The following is a 13,540-nucleotide window of genomic DNA, read 5'->3' on the forward strand; positions in this document are numbered from 1 at the left end:
AGATAATTTGCATTAAAACACACATTGTTTCGAAGCAGCTTTACAGAAGATCAGGCATTAACAGAAGATAAAACCATAATAGCTATAATGTCTTAAGAGTCATCATTGTGTAGTTTGATAAAATATGATTGTCAATTGTGTTTAAAAATAAGTAATTAAATAATAATTGTATATATAACCCTTGTGAGCAAGCCGAAAGCGACTGTGGCAAGGAACACAAAATTCCAGAATTTGTTGGTTAATGGAGAAAAATAACCTTGGGGGAAACCAGACTCATTGTGGGGGCCAGGTCCCCTCTGGATAACATCATGAATATAATGCCAATATTACTTATGTATAGTGCAAGTCATGGTTTAAAATGATTAAACTAAGTGTTAAGGGTCAGTGTTTAAACAAAGATTTTGTGTGAACTGTAAGATTAATGACTAATGTATTTGAAATCCATCCTGGATTAACTGCAGAACTTGATGCATACATAGATGCATTGTCCTTGTTAGTTGGCTGGTGAAGGGTTTTGTTGGCAATTAATTGATAGTCTATGTATTCCATTTCAAGAGTGTAGTCCATCATTAGACAGAGTTGATGCAGGAAGAGATCAGTTAGGTGCATCGCATTTCAACCTGGCCGGTAATTTCGGTGAGGTCTATCCTTAATCCAAGATTCAGGCAATGGCATATGAAGTATCCCATGTCTTATGGTTGGAGTTGGCATCAGTTCATCCTCCTGAAGTCCATCGTAATAGACTGAAGTGATGTTTGGCTGGCACCAGCTGCTATTAGTCATCATCACACAGCGACATGAAGCAGTGGAGCCCAACACGAAGCAGGAATGGAGCTGGATCTCGAACAGTGTTAGGGAGACTATTCCATAGTTTAGGAAACAAATCTGAAAAGGATTTACCTCCTTTTGTGGATTTTGATATTCTAGGAAATATTAACAGGCCAGAATTTTGCGATCGTAATGAACATGATGGAATATAGCATGGTAGAAGGTCACTTAAGTACTCTGGAGCTAGACCATTCAAAGCTTTGTACTGTCACATATTCCTGTTTTTGTGCTTTTATGTTGAAATTCTTTAGTTCCCATGATCCTCTTTCCTGTTTGGTTGTAGTCCTTTTGTAGTTTTATTTCATGATTGGTTCTCCCTTATTGTTTCCCCTGGTGTTCCTTATTCCCTGATTGTTTCCCCAGGTGTTCCTTGTTTTCACTTGTGTATTTAAGCCCTTGTTTCCCCTGGTGTTCCTTATTCCCTGATTGTTTCCCCAGGTGTTCCTTGTTTTCACTTGTGTATTTAAGCCCTTGTTTCCCCTGGTGTTCCTTATTCCCTGATTGTTTCCCCAGGTGTTCCTTGTTTTCACTTGTGTATTTAAGCCCTTGTTTCCCCTGGTTAATTTGTCAGTCTTTACATGTATCTTCATGTTCTGGACCTGGTTCACAATGTTTTGGATTCATTTTATTCTGAGTTACCGTGTTCATCTTTTGTTTACATTAAAAAGCTGCATTTAGATCCTCCATCCTCACCTGCCTTGTTATATGTATGTAGTTAACAGAATTTTATCAGAAATTCATACAAAATGTAACAGGTAGCCAATGTAACAATGATAAAATGGGGCTAATATGATAATATTTTCTTGGTTCTCGTTAGTACTCTGGCAGCTGCATTTTGAACCATTTGAAGTTTATTTATTGATCTTGCTGGACATCTTCCCAGAAATGCATTACAATAATCTAGTCTTGACATCATGAAAACATGAATTAGTATTTCGGCATCAGCAACAGAGAGCATGTGTCATAATTTAGCAAGATTTCTTCGAATTTCTTAGAAGAATGCTGTTCTACAAACATTGGTAATTTGATTTTGAAAGGACAGATTGGAATCAAATATAACACTAAAATTCTTCTCTGTTGAAGATGATGTAACAGTACATCCATTGAGAGTCAAATTATTTTTAGAGGTTTTTGGTCCAATAATCAGTATCCCTGTTTTGCTGGAAATGAGTAGAAGGAAATTTCTGGCCATCCAATATTTTATTTCATTGATACACTCTGTGAAATCTCATCAGGTTTTGAAGAAATATAAAGTTGGGTATCGTTGGCATAACAGTGGAAATTTATTCCACAATTCCTGATTATCTCCCAGGGGAAGCATATACAAGGAGAAAAGCAGAGGCCCTAAATCTGATCCCTGTGGCACTCCATATACTGTAAAACCGGATAAGTTAATATAACTCAAAAAATTGTTGAAACTGATTACATCGAAAATTTTAAGTGATACTAATTTTTATAAGTTAAAGAAACATAATTTTTTAAGTAAATGGTACTAGGTAATGTAAACTGATACTAACTTGATATTACAAGTTAATTTAACATTATTAATCAAGTAATTTTACAAGGAGTTTTTGGGTTCACATAACCTATTAAAATTAATTAAAGAACTTATTTCTTTGTAACAATACAATTTATTTTACCTACATGAAAACATTTTAGTTTTAATTTCTCAGTAACAAAGTACTCAATTTATTAATTTTTTTGTATGTTTTTAGATTTACGTCATCAAATAACTAAATTACTAACTATAACACATTCTGAAATAAAATAAAATAAAAACAGGTTAACACAGACAATTTAAATGCAAGTTACTCTTTTATTAAAGTAACCACAAAACATCAACAATAAATAGTTTGTCAACTGGAAATACTCCAATACAGTGCAAGGCCCTTCAGAAATGGTCTGAGATAACTATCACTTTTAGAAGTGGGCAATAGGGATATCTGGATATCTCCCAGCTGTAAACACTTCTGTCAAGTAGAAACACTATTCAAAATTCACACATAGCAGTAACCTTAACAATATAAAAGTTATATATTAATACAAGTTATATTATTACAATATAAAAAAATAAATAAAAAAAAGGTTTTTAAACCGTCATCTCTGAGTGGTATATAGAACTTCTACTGTGGTAGTAATTTTTTACATAAATCAACTGAGAAACTGTTCTGCAAATTACACAATAGAAAAATAGTGTAAAGATCCAATATTGCCATAAACGTTTTGCTCAATGATTTACTAAACTGCACATAATGATCTATGTACCATGTAATGTACTATGTATTAGCATACATAAAATCAAAGATATGAATACTACAGTGTAAACTGCAATGCACTGCATTGTCTGTCGTACTGTATAACACATCAATACAGTGCAAACCTGACAACTTGAACAGCAACACATTTAAACTGTATGTTGAACAATCATACTTTAAAACATACATGTAAGCTGTTTTCCAAAAAAATAATTTCCTTGCACTATGGTGTGCAATAAAAGTGACAGAATGAAATGTCAAATAACTTTGTAATCGTTGTTCAAACACTGAGGTTACTCCACTGCAAAAAGCTCATTTTTAAGACTCAACACTCTGGGCCTTAGCTTCCCATCCTCCAGACCCATCAAGACTTTCTGGGTAAAGTCAAATGTGTTGGCCAACTCTTTTGGGTAACTTAGATCCAAGGCGTAAGTTAGTCCAAAAAGCATGACAAATGCATCAGCCAATGTGGGAAAATCGATAACCATGTTACCCTCAAGTACAACTGCAATTGAGTGGTACGTCATCAATGCCTGGTTCATTAGATTGTTCAACCTGAAGACAAGAACAAAGAACTGTTACTCTAAACTTCCAAAGGATGACTGCTAATAAGTGACAAATATTTACATCTATTTCAAACCATTATATCCCATACAGTAACTACAATTCTAATTAATATATTAAAAACATGGACCTAGAACCAGGATGACATCTGAATGGCGATGTGAGATTGTTGGTAATCAAATAGTGCAACACTTACATCCCATGTCTTGAGAAAGTTGGAGTCATCCTCTTGCAGATAGGCGGGGAGAGCACGGACGTCCACGTTTTCCTTCAGTGTGAGAATTAGAGACACGAGTATGAGAATCTTGATTTAACATGGAATATAATCCGCACAGCTACACAATACTATGCATCTCTCAAATGTCTGTAAGCAAAATATTAAAAAATCCACTGCAGTTTCTATATCAGGCATCAAGAAGTGTAACCAACTGACCTGGAGGTCATATAAGAGCTGACTCAGTACTTCAGACACTTTCCCTGTGCGAGCAGCTTTCTTTCTGAACAAGCTCTGAAGACGGGGAGCATGCTGGCATAAAAGTGGTTCTTCAGGTTGATGTTTGTAATTTTATGAAACTCTGAATAGATCTGCACAAATGAATAAGTAATTAATTGATTTGTTGCATTTATTGACTGAAATGTGCAGATACAGTCATCATAGAGACATGGCAATGGGCTGATTGAGGAAACATTGCCATGATGCAAACGATAGTGTTCAAGCACCTGTACCCTTTTATCAAAGACTGCAGCACAAAGTTTGCACTTCCATGCCATTTTTTTTTTTTTCAATTTGTTGTGCACTCAATATTCATTCACATTTTAGCATCTCTATGCAATGAATGTGTATTAATAATTGGACATAAACATACCAAAATGAACTGCCAGCTGCTTCACTTTTAGCCTGAAAAAAAGAGAGATTGAGAAGTTAATCAGGTTGTAATATTTGCCAAAATACTAGAAAAAATATGTGAATACACGATGTTAATCAGTTATGTAACTTAATAGGCATTATGCTCAGTCACTCTCAAACCTTAAATGTTTATTTAAATATTTTTATACTGCACAATTTGCTTTTTGAAATGTCACATTTTAAGCAAGAACAAAAATGGCAAAAAATAACACAAGCTACTGGTAGGCCTATGTCTTTGGCAAACTATTTAAATACAATTTTATAAATGCCTGTCCTAACAAAAAATTTACAACACATGGAACAAAGTGCATCAAATTATTGTCAAACCTCTATGAAAACCACCAATTTACTTGTCTATTCATGCGTGCCAGTTAAATTGAGTCACAGCCCACCATTTTGAGGTCATTAATTAAAATGTGTTGCCTGAAAACGTTTTAATGTGCAAACCGATGCACATTAACCGATGCAAAAAGACAGACTTAAGTTTGATATCTAAAACAAAATAACTAAATACAGTTGCTTCAACAAGTAAAATGTCTCGAGACATTCTTATTCTCTTTGCAAATGCATAAAATACATTAACTGCTAAGACTTTAAAACTATTTGCAGAAAATAAAACAGGGAACTTACCAGATTAGCGTGCCCAAAGAGAAGAGGAATAAAATGGAAGGCAGCACAACGAAGAAAAGTTTGTCACCAGCAGGTTTAGAAAACTGCATGCCGCGTTTCTCATCAAAGGTCCTCACAGGCAACACCACTGCAAATTATCGATCGAAAAATATCACCACCTATTCTATTTTTATAAAATGTGATCGAGTTTTTCACGTGTTGCAAACTTAGCTTGACAAATTTTCATCAGAGGCGCGCAACAAAAACATGGCGTGTTTTCGTGCACTTGCAACTGCTAACGTTGAAGGGGGAGCACGTACGCACGTGCGTGACGTCAGACGGGAGTATAGTAAAACTATTTGAGTGCACTGACAAAAACAAATTAAAGCATTTAAGTGCTGTAAACTTAAAATTTCACTTTCGTTTTAATTACACAAAAAATTAAAGGCGAATGAACGTTTTTATTTTTTTGAGTAATTACAACCCATTTTATTTATCTAAGTTGTACTGTTTGGTTTTACAGTGTACTTTACTTTTGTTTGGTTTGACAATTCCTCATTTACATAGACAAAGTGGTAGTGTTTTGCTAAATAGGACCTAAACCATGTTAATGCAATTCCACAAAATACCAAACATAATTTTCTAGACTATTCAAGAGAATGTTGTGATCTATCGTGTTGAATGCAGAACTAAGATCTAAAAGCACTAGAAGAAAAATGCAGCTGTGATCAGATGATAAGAGCAAGTCATTTGTAATTCTAATAAGTGCACTCTCTGTACTTTAATGAGGCCTAAATCCTGACTGAAATTGTTCATATATACTATTTCTCTGTAGAAATTAACATATTTGGGAGGATTCTACCTTTTCTAGTATTTTCGACATAAACGGGAGATTTGAAATCAGTCTATAATTAGCCAGTTCTCCAGGATCAAGTTGTGGCTTCTTAATAAGCGGTTTGATAACTGTCATTTAAAATTTTCTTGGGACATGTCCTAAGGATAGCAAGGAGTTAATAATATTAAGAAGAGGTTCTGAGATTACAAGAAATACCTCTTTTTAGAGCTTGGTTGGTATTGGATCTAACAAACGTGTTGTGGCTTTTGATGTTTCGATAAGGTTTGTTAGCTCTTCATGACCTATGACTGCGAAGGATTGAAGTTGCACGTGAGGAAAATTATGTTTTCTGAGGTGCTCTGACATTTGATTGCATAATTTCAATTTTATTTCTGATTATTTCAATTTTATCAGTAAAGAAATTCATGAAATCATTACGCTTACGTAAGATCTGGTTCTGTTGAGGCTTTATTCCTAACCAATTTATCCACAGTACTGAATAAACACCTAGGATTGTTGTGGATATTTTCTATGAGTTTGCTAAAATATGCTGATGTGGCAGTTTTTAGTGCTTGTCTGTAGCTACAGACACTATCCTTCCATGCACTGTGAAATACCTCTAATTTTGTATTCTTCCACTTGCGCTCCATTTTCGGAGCTGCTCACTTGAGAGCATGAGTGTGATCATTGAACCATGGTGCAGGGCTTTTTTCTTTAATCAAAGGAGTGCTATAGATGACTCTATTTATATTTTTTATGTCATCAAGTTTTTCTAGGCTTTGGGGTTTACTGAGTATATGAGATAGATCTGGAAGATTATTAGGAAAGCTATTTTTAGTGGTCGAAAGAATAGTTCTACCTGAATGATAGCATGGTGTAGATTGCGTAACATTAGCTGATCGCAGCATACAAGAGACGAGGTAATGATCTGAGAATTCATCGTTCTAAGGAAGATTTTCAATAGTATCAACATCAAATCCATATGAGAGAATTAAATCTAATGGATGATTATGATGATTACTCTACTATTATTCTGACATTTCACATTCTCAAAATAAAGTAGTCATCCTAACTTACCTAAGACAGGGAATTTTTTCTACAATTAAATGTGAAAAATTGAGTTTAAATGTATTTGGCTAAGATGTATGTAATATTCTGACTTCAACTGTATAACTGGATTGCTGATGCAATGCTAAACTGCCAGCAGTAGGTGAAGCCACCGGAAGTGTTCAAGTGGCCATCTTGGTATGCCCAAGTGTATACCCAAGTGTTCTTGCCGCTCACCGCAGTGGAGCGGATGCCATTGACCCTGGGCGGGGGCCTGGCGAAATTAATCACGTAGCCGAGTCAGACGGTCCTGATCAACGAACGCGACGGGTTGGGGAGCGCGAGCCATGCACCCAAGCTCCGTGTGAGAGGGACCAAGGGAACTACAGTGTCTGATGTACCAGCAGGCGGGGCCTCGCGACGGGGCGGAGCCCGAAGTGCTGAGTCTAGAGACATCAAAGCACTTACCTGGCTCCTTGTGACCGCTCCCGGAACAGTCTGGGATGGGGGAGGAAGATTTCCGTCCTCGTAGCCCGTGGAGACCATCACATCAGGGGCATCTAATTTTACAATGAATGGTAACTATTCAAGGCTTAACCTAATAATGTAACCTGACAATCAGGTTTCTCATGATGTGTAATGTATTATCCATGTTGTAAAACCAATGAATTTACCAGTATGTTTGTAATCAGGGATTTTCATGTTTTGTATTTTACATGTATAATAATCATGAAATTATGTCATATTTAGTATGTAAATGCTTGCTTGTTCAAGTAGAGAATTTTGATGACAACGAATGTCATGTCCCTTGCACCATTTTCAAGATATAAATGTTCATGAATAATTATTCACTAATATGAGCAGGAAGTTTGTAGGAATCCTCCACACAAAGGATTGTAAATCAACTTTGAAATGGACAGACCAGTTGACCATGTGACTCTGAAAAGCCACTTTTGATTGGCTCAGGACACCTTTGGGGTGCAGCCAAATTCAGTTCAAAAGTTTCCTACCAAGGAAGAACTCTAGCTCTCAGTCTCCTCTTCTCTTGGAACTGACTCTCGGTCTTCTCTCTTCTTTGGCTCTCTTGCTCTTCACATTCCTCTGCAGCTCCTCCGTGCTCTTTTCCTCATGGCTTGCAGCCTCCGTGCCATGTAGAGTCCAAGGAAACTCGGGCCCGAAGTCCCAAAGAAGCCTCTCACTCTCTGCTCTATGATTTATACACGTGACGGGAGTCGCGAGTCCTCCTTGCAGAAGGCCTCGCTTCAAATCCTGCCTCATCATCCATCAAGACAACAACTACCCATGATCATGACAGAGTCCAAGACATCGACGGAATGAATGTTCTACAAAGAGCCAAAGAACCAAGCCATAGCAAGGAAAAGCAACGCAAGGAAACGCAACGACACACAAGTACATCTCCATACTTTTGCTCAAAGTGCTGGTGTAATAGTTAAATACTTTGGATAATCCAATTGCAAATTGATTTAGACTAAAAGAAGGATAAATGGTTCTTAAGGCATATTCAACAGACTCCGTAAAGTTAATTTTGACTGTATTGATTATTCTGTCACTTTACTTATCAACCTGTTTCATGTTTTATTCATTAGATTAGTTTATGTTTAGAATAGCAATTAAGTTTGTCTGTATTCTAAGAAAATTTGACTCTGATTTATTTAGATAAATATTCTCATCCCTATTTTTAAAAGATTTCGCTTCAAAGCTATACCTAAATATGTGTGATATTATTTTCAATGAGCCATGAGAATAATATTACTCCAATAAGTGAATTAATCACAATTCCCTTATTAAAGCTAATTCCTTACAATAGAAATTGTGAGTGGATACAAAAAGGCGTTGTATTACGATTTTAATGGTGGTGAATTTTATTCAGACAAATAATCTAATTCTATGTCATTTGTCTTTCTTTTAATGGTTGTCAAACGTGACTAATTCCATTACAATTTCCTTACAGTAACAACCATGACAAACATACAGTATCTGATTTGGATCTGCTTCATCGGACCGATACCTGATCAGATTTAAAGCATCAGTATCGGAGCCAATACCAATCCAGGTATCGGATCAGTGCATCCCTTAACAAAATGCTTCTGATGCCACAATTTTGGCTTTCCTTCACCTCACAAAGTTCAAATTTTTGGTGCTCTCACCACTTGCTCTGCTGTCAATTCTTCAAATTCCCAACAAGCCTGCTTGACTCCCCTAGACAATGAAAATACCCACTCAACTCTTGACACTAAAAAGGCACTAAAAGCTGCCAGGTCAGCATATTTTAGCAAACTCATAGAAAATAACCACAACAATCCTAAGTGTTTATTCAGTACTGTGGCTAAATTGGTTAGGAATAAAGCCTCAACAGAACCAGATCTTACGTAAGAGTAATGATTTTATGAATTTCTTTACTGATAAATTTGAAATAATCAGAAATAAAATTGGAATTATGCAATCAAACGTCAGAGCACCTCAGAAATGGACACAACAAATGGAAGTATGATAAATATCCATCCATCTAAATGTAATTTTTGCCATTTAAATATTATATCAATGTTTTCCTACTTAAAAGAAATTAGTTTTTTTTTTATCATAACAGCAATGATAATCAATTAATTGAAAAAATATATATAATATTTATACACTGGCAGCTAAAAGTTTGGAATAATGTACAGATTTTTCTGTTTTGGAAGGAAACTGGTAATTTAATTCACCAAAGTGGCATTCAACTGATCACAAATTATAGTATGGACATTACTGATGTAAAAAAACAGCACCATCGATATTTGAAAAAAGTCATTTTTGATAAAATTTTGACAGGCCCATTTTCAGCAGCCATCACTCAACACCTTATCCTGGAGTAATCATGCTAAATTGCTAATTTGGTACTAGAACATCACTTGCCATTATATTAAACACAGCTGAAAGCTATTCAGTTTGTTAATTGAAGTTTAACATTGTCTTTGTGTTTGAGTTACCATAATATGCAATATACTGGCATGTCTTAAGGTCAATATTAGGTCAAAAATGGCAAAAAAGAAACAGATTTATCTACAAACTTGTCAGTCAATCATTGTTTTGAGGAATGAAGGCTATACAATGATTGAAATTGCCAAAAAAATGAAGATTTCATACAATGGTGTACACTACAATCTTCAGAGACAAAGGACAACTGGCTCTAACAAGGACAGAAAGAGATGTGGAAGGCCAGATGTACAACTAAACAAGAGGATAAGTACATCAGGGTCTCTAGTTTGAGAAATAGACACCTCACATGTCCTCAGCTGAAAACTTCATTGAATTCTACCCACTAAACACCAATTTCATGTACAACAGTAAAGAGAAGACTCAGGAGTACAGGCCTTATGGGAAGAATTGCAAAGAAAAAGCCACTTTTGAAACAGAAAATACCACATTGGACAACAAATTGGAAATGAGTCTTATGGATCTTAACCCCATTGAGATTTGGTGGGATCAGCTAGAATGTAAGGTTTGCGAGAAGTGCCCAACAAGATGAGACAAGAAGTGTGGGGTTAAATGTCATCTGAGTATCTGGACAAACTGACAGCTAGAATGCCAAGGATCTGCAAAGCTGTCATTGCTGCACATGGAGGATTATTTTGATGATAAACATTTGAAGTAGTTTATGAAGTTCAGAACATTTTAATAGTATTTTTTTCACATTATTAATGTCCTGACTATATATTGTGATCAGTTGAATGCCACTTTGGTGAATAAAAGTACCAATTTCTTTCCATAGAGCAAAATCTGTACATTATTCCAAACTTTTGGCCACCAGTGTATATATATTGGGGAGAAATACAACCCTGTACATATTCGTGGAAAGAGTTTTTGGGATCCACCATTAACCTGAAAGACTACAGACCATTTTCTATTTGAACCACAATCTCTTTATCAATGTGCAGTCTTTACAGTGATTAACTCTGGTTTTTGGACACCTGCAGGATTAATGTAAATGAGTCATCAATGAGATTGGTCTGAAATTTGTGAAAGGCACAGTATTTTCTCACCCACCCAGTTGACCCCATTTACCTCCACCAACGCCCATCATTCAGATAGATGAACAAGTGATCCCTACTTGCCTATTAAAAACCTAATGGAGCACATACTGGACACGAATAAGCCTTCAGTGAGAAAAGACTACCATCTCTCTCTCTCTCTCTCTCTCTCTGCCCTCATCTGTCTTTTTCTGGTCATGAGATAAAATGGTCCTATTCATTATACCTGCTTACTCTGTTGTTCCTGAAGTGTGTGTGTTTTGTATTGACTATTGTGTATGGTTGGAAATTGTAAGAGTAATGCTGTTTGTTGGGAAGGAGTGTGCAGACAGATGAGAGATCATTGACTGTTTTGAATAAGCAGACTGGAGAAAGGGCACACGGTGCACACTTGAGAGTACTGATTACTCATAGTGCGTCACTGTTCTATCAATGGGCTCCTTGCACTGTGAGCGGCTGTATATTTCTAGATGTAATGTGAATACATACAGTTAGTACAGGTAATATATTCCTAGTATATCTGAATAGTTTTCTTTGTACATATTATCATAGGTTGTGTTTGAGACGTGGTTTGGTGGTTAGCGCACATGCTCAGATACTCTGTTACTCTTCTGGGAGATGTGAGTTTGAGTTGGGCTATTTATCTTGTCTGTATTGATATGGATATAATATGAATAAAGCCTGAATGGTTTCAGTGGTTTCCTGCGAAAATGTTAGATGTATTCCTTTATTTCTTTTGTTGAAGTGAAAATAAATAAAGACTTGTCCCTAACAACCAACTTGTCTTTAGTTTATTTCACAGTCAAAAACCAGGAATTGCACCTTGCTATTACTAGTTAAAAGCTGGTGGTATTAGGGGGAGGGGACAGGCTCATTTTAGAGAGCAACTCATTTATAGGTTTGGTCTGTTTTCCCTGAAGAGAAAGACTCAAATTTAATATGTGTTCGTTAAAATTTTACTTTTAAAATTTTACTTTGTCAACCAAGGTTATACATAAACATTTAGGAGTGCACTATCATATACTGTAGTTGTCTTCAAAGGTTACAGAAATTTACTAATGTCTTAACATGCTATCAGAGTTTTCGTAAATATGAGTTTCCGGAAATGTTTCCAAAAAAGTTGCATGAAAATGAACCACCCATGTTGTAATTACGACTGGAAAAATTAAAAATTATAGTTCCCCCAGAAATTTTTAAGAATTAACCTGACGTCCTCCATGTTTTCTATTTTTTCTGATAATAAAGCACTTGAACATGACGTATTCCTAATATGGACTTTAAAAGTGGCAAGTAGGATAATTCCAGTAGCATATGAAGGTATCGCTGCACATTTTCTACAAAAATATGATGGTGTCTTTAACAAACTGCAAACAACAAACTTTAGTTTTGATGATGCCACAGTTTTTTGCTGTTGTTGAGTTTTGCTGTTGAGCAAATTGTCGCATTTTACTGGCATTTTCACTTCTCAGATGTTTTGACCCTAAAAATCCCTAAATCCTGCATTTTAAGCCAATCTGACTTCTAGCAGACATAAAGACACAAAGAGGATAATTTCCTCTCTACCTGTGGCTTTGTGTTCATATAGAAAACAATGCAAGTAAGTGGGAGATTTAGTCCTATAGACCTCTGAATTCACCTTACCACAGGTAGAGGCAGCTGTCTCTCTCTTTCTCTCAAAATTCAAAGAAACCGTATCCTTCATAGAGGACACACTCTTGGGAGACTGTCCAAATAACTCTAGCTATGTAATATATCACTGTATTGAAGGGCACTTTAAGTATTCCAAATGTGACACTTCAACTAATTTCATTCCATCCATCTCTCCTTTTCTCAGAGTATTGTGGCATTTTGAATTAAGCATCTTTGCATACATACGGTAATTGGACTGGGAATCAAAGAGCTTAATCAATAAGAGTGCAAAGCGAGTCATTTTCAATAAAGATGTCCATTACTCTGAGCCAAACCCTCTAGAGAATTTTCTGTCTCACTCCATGGCTGTGTTTCAAAACCTACAGAGCTGCCTGTCTAGACAGCATTTTTGGGCATCATAGAACAGTTTGAATGTTCAATTGACGTGATTCAAACCTAGTAACCTAGTAAAGTGCGCTGGCTACTTAGACAGCATTTTTGGGGCATGTGGTGATGGAGGCATGGTCGTGTGTCTGTCCACTGACCAGGAGCTCAGATTGCTGTGGCTGACTTGCTCTCCAGAAATGGGGGTAGGTTGGAGTTGGCGGGCCGGATTTTGCCATGGCCTGAGTCAGGCTGTGGGGTTATGTGGTGATGGGGGCATGGTCGTGTGTCTGTCTGCAAGAGAACAGGTGACAAGAGATAAGGCTTGTCACCTGTGTTATCATTATCTCTAACACCTGTTTCTTGTTGTATTGATGGAAGAGGGAGACATAATAAGGCACACCTCGTCAGAGTGACCGAGAGAGACCAGAGAGAGAGACTGTACCTGTGTGTG

The 13,540-nt window shown here is 36.3% G+C and overlaps 1 pseudogene; it reads left to right on the forward strand.

Annotated features, from left to right (window-relative positions):
* LOC127657621 (serine/threonine-protein kinase ULK4-like) overlaps positions 1–13,540 on the forward strand; it is a 287,951-nt pseudogene that overhangs the window by 140,603 nt on the left and 133,808 nt on the right.

Source organism: Xyrauchen texanus, chromosome 17 (assembly GCF_025860055.1).
Source record: "Xyrauchen texanus isolate HMW12.3.18 chromosome 17, RBS_HiC_50CHRs, whole genome shotgun sequence".
In the NCBI taxonomy this organism is placed as follows: domain Eukaryota; kingdom Metazoa; phylum Chordata; class Actinopteri; order Cypriniformes; family Catostomidae; genus Xyrauchen; species Xyrauchen texanus.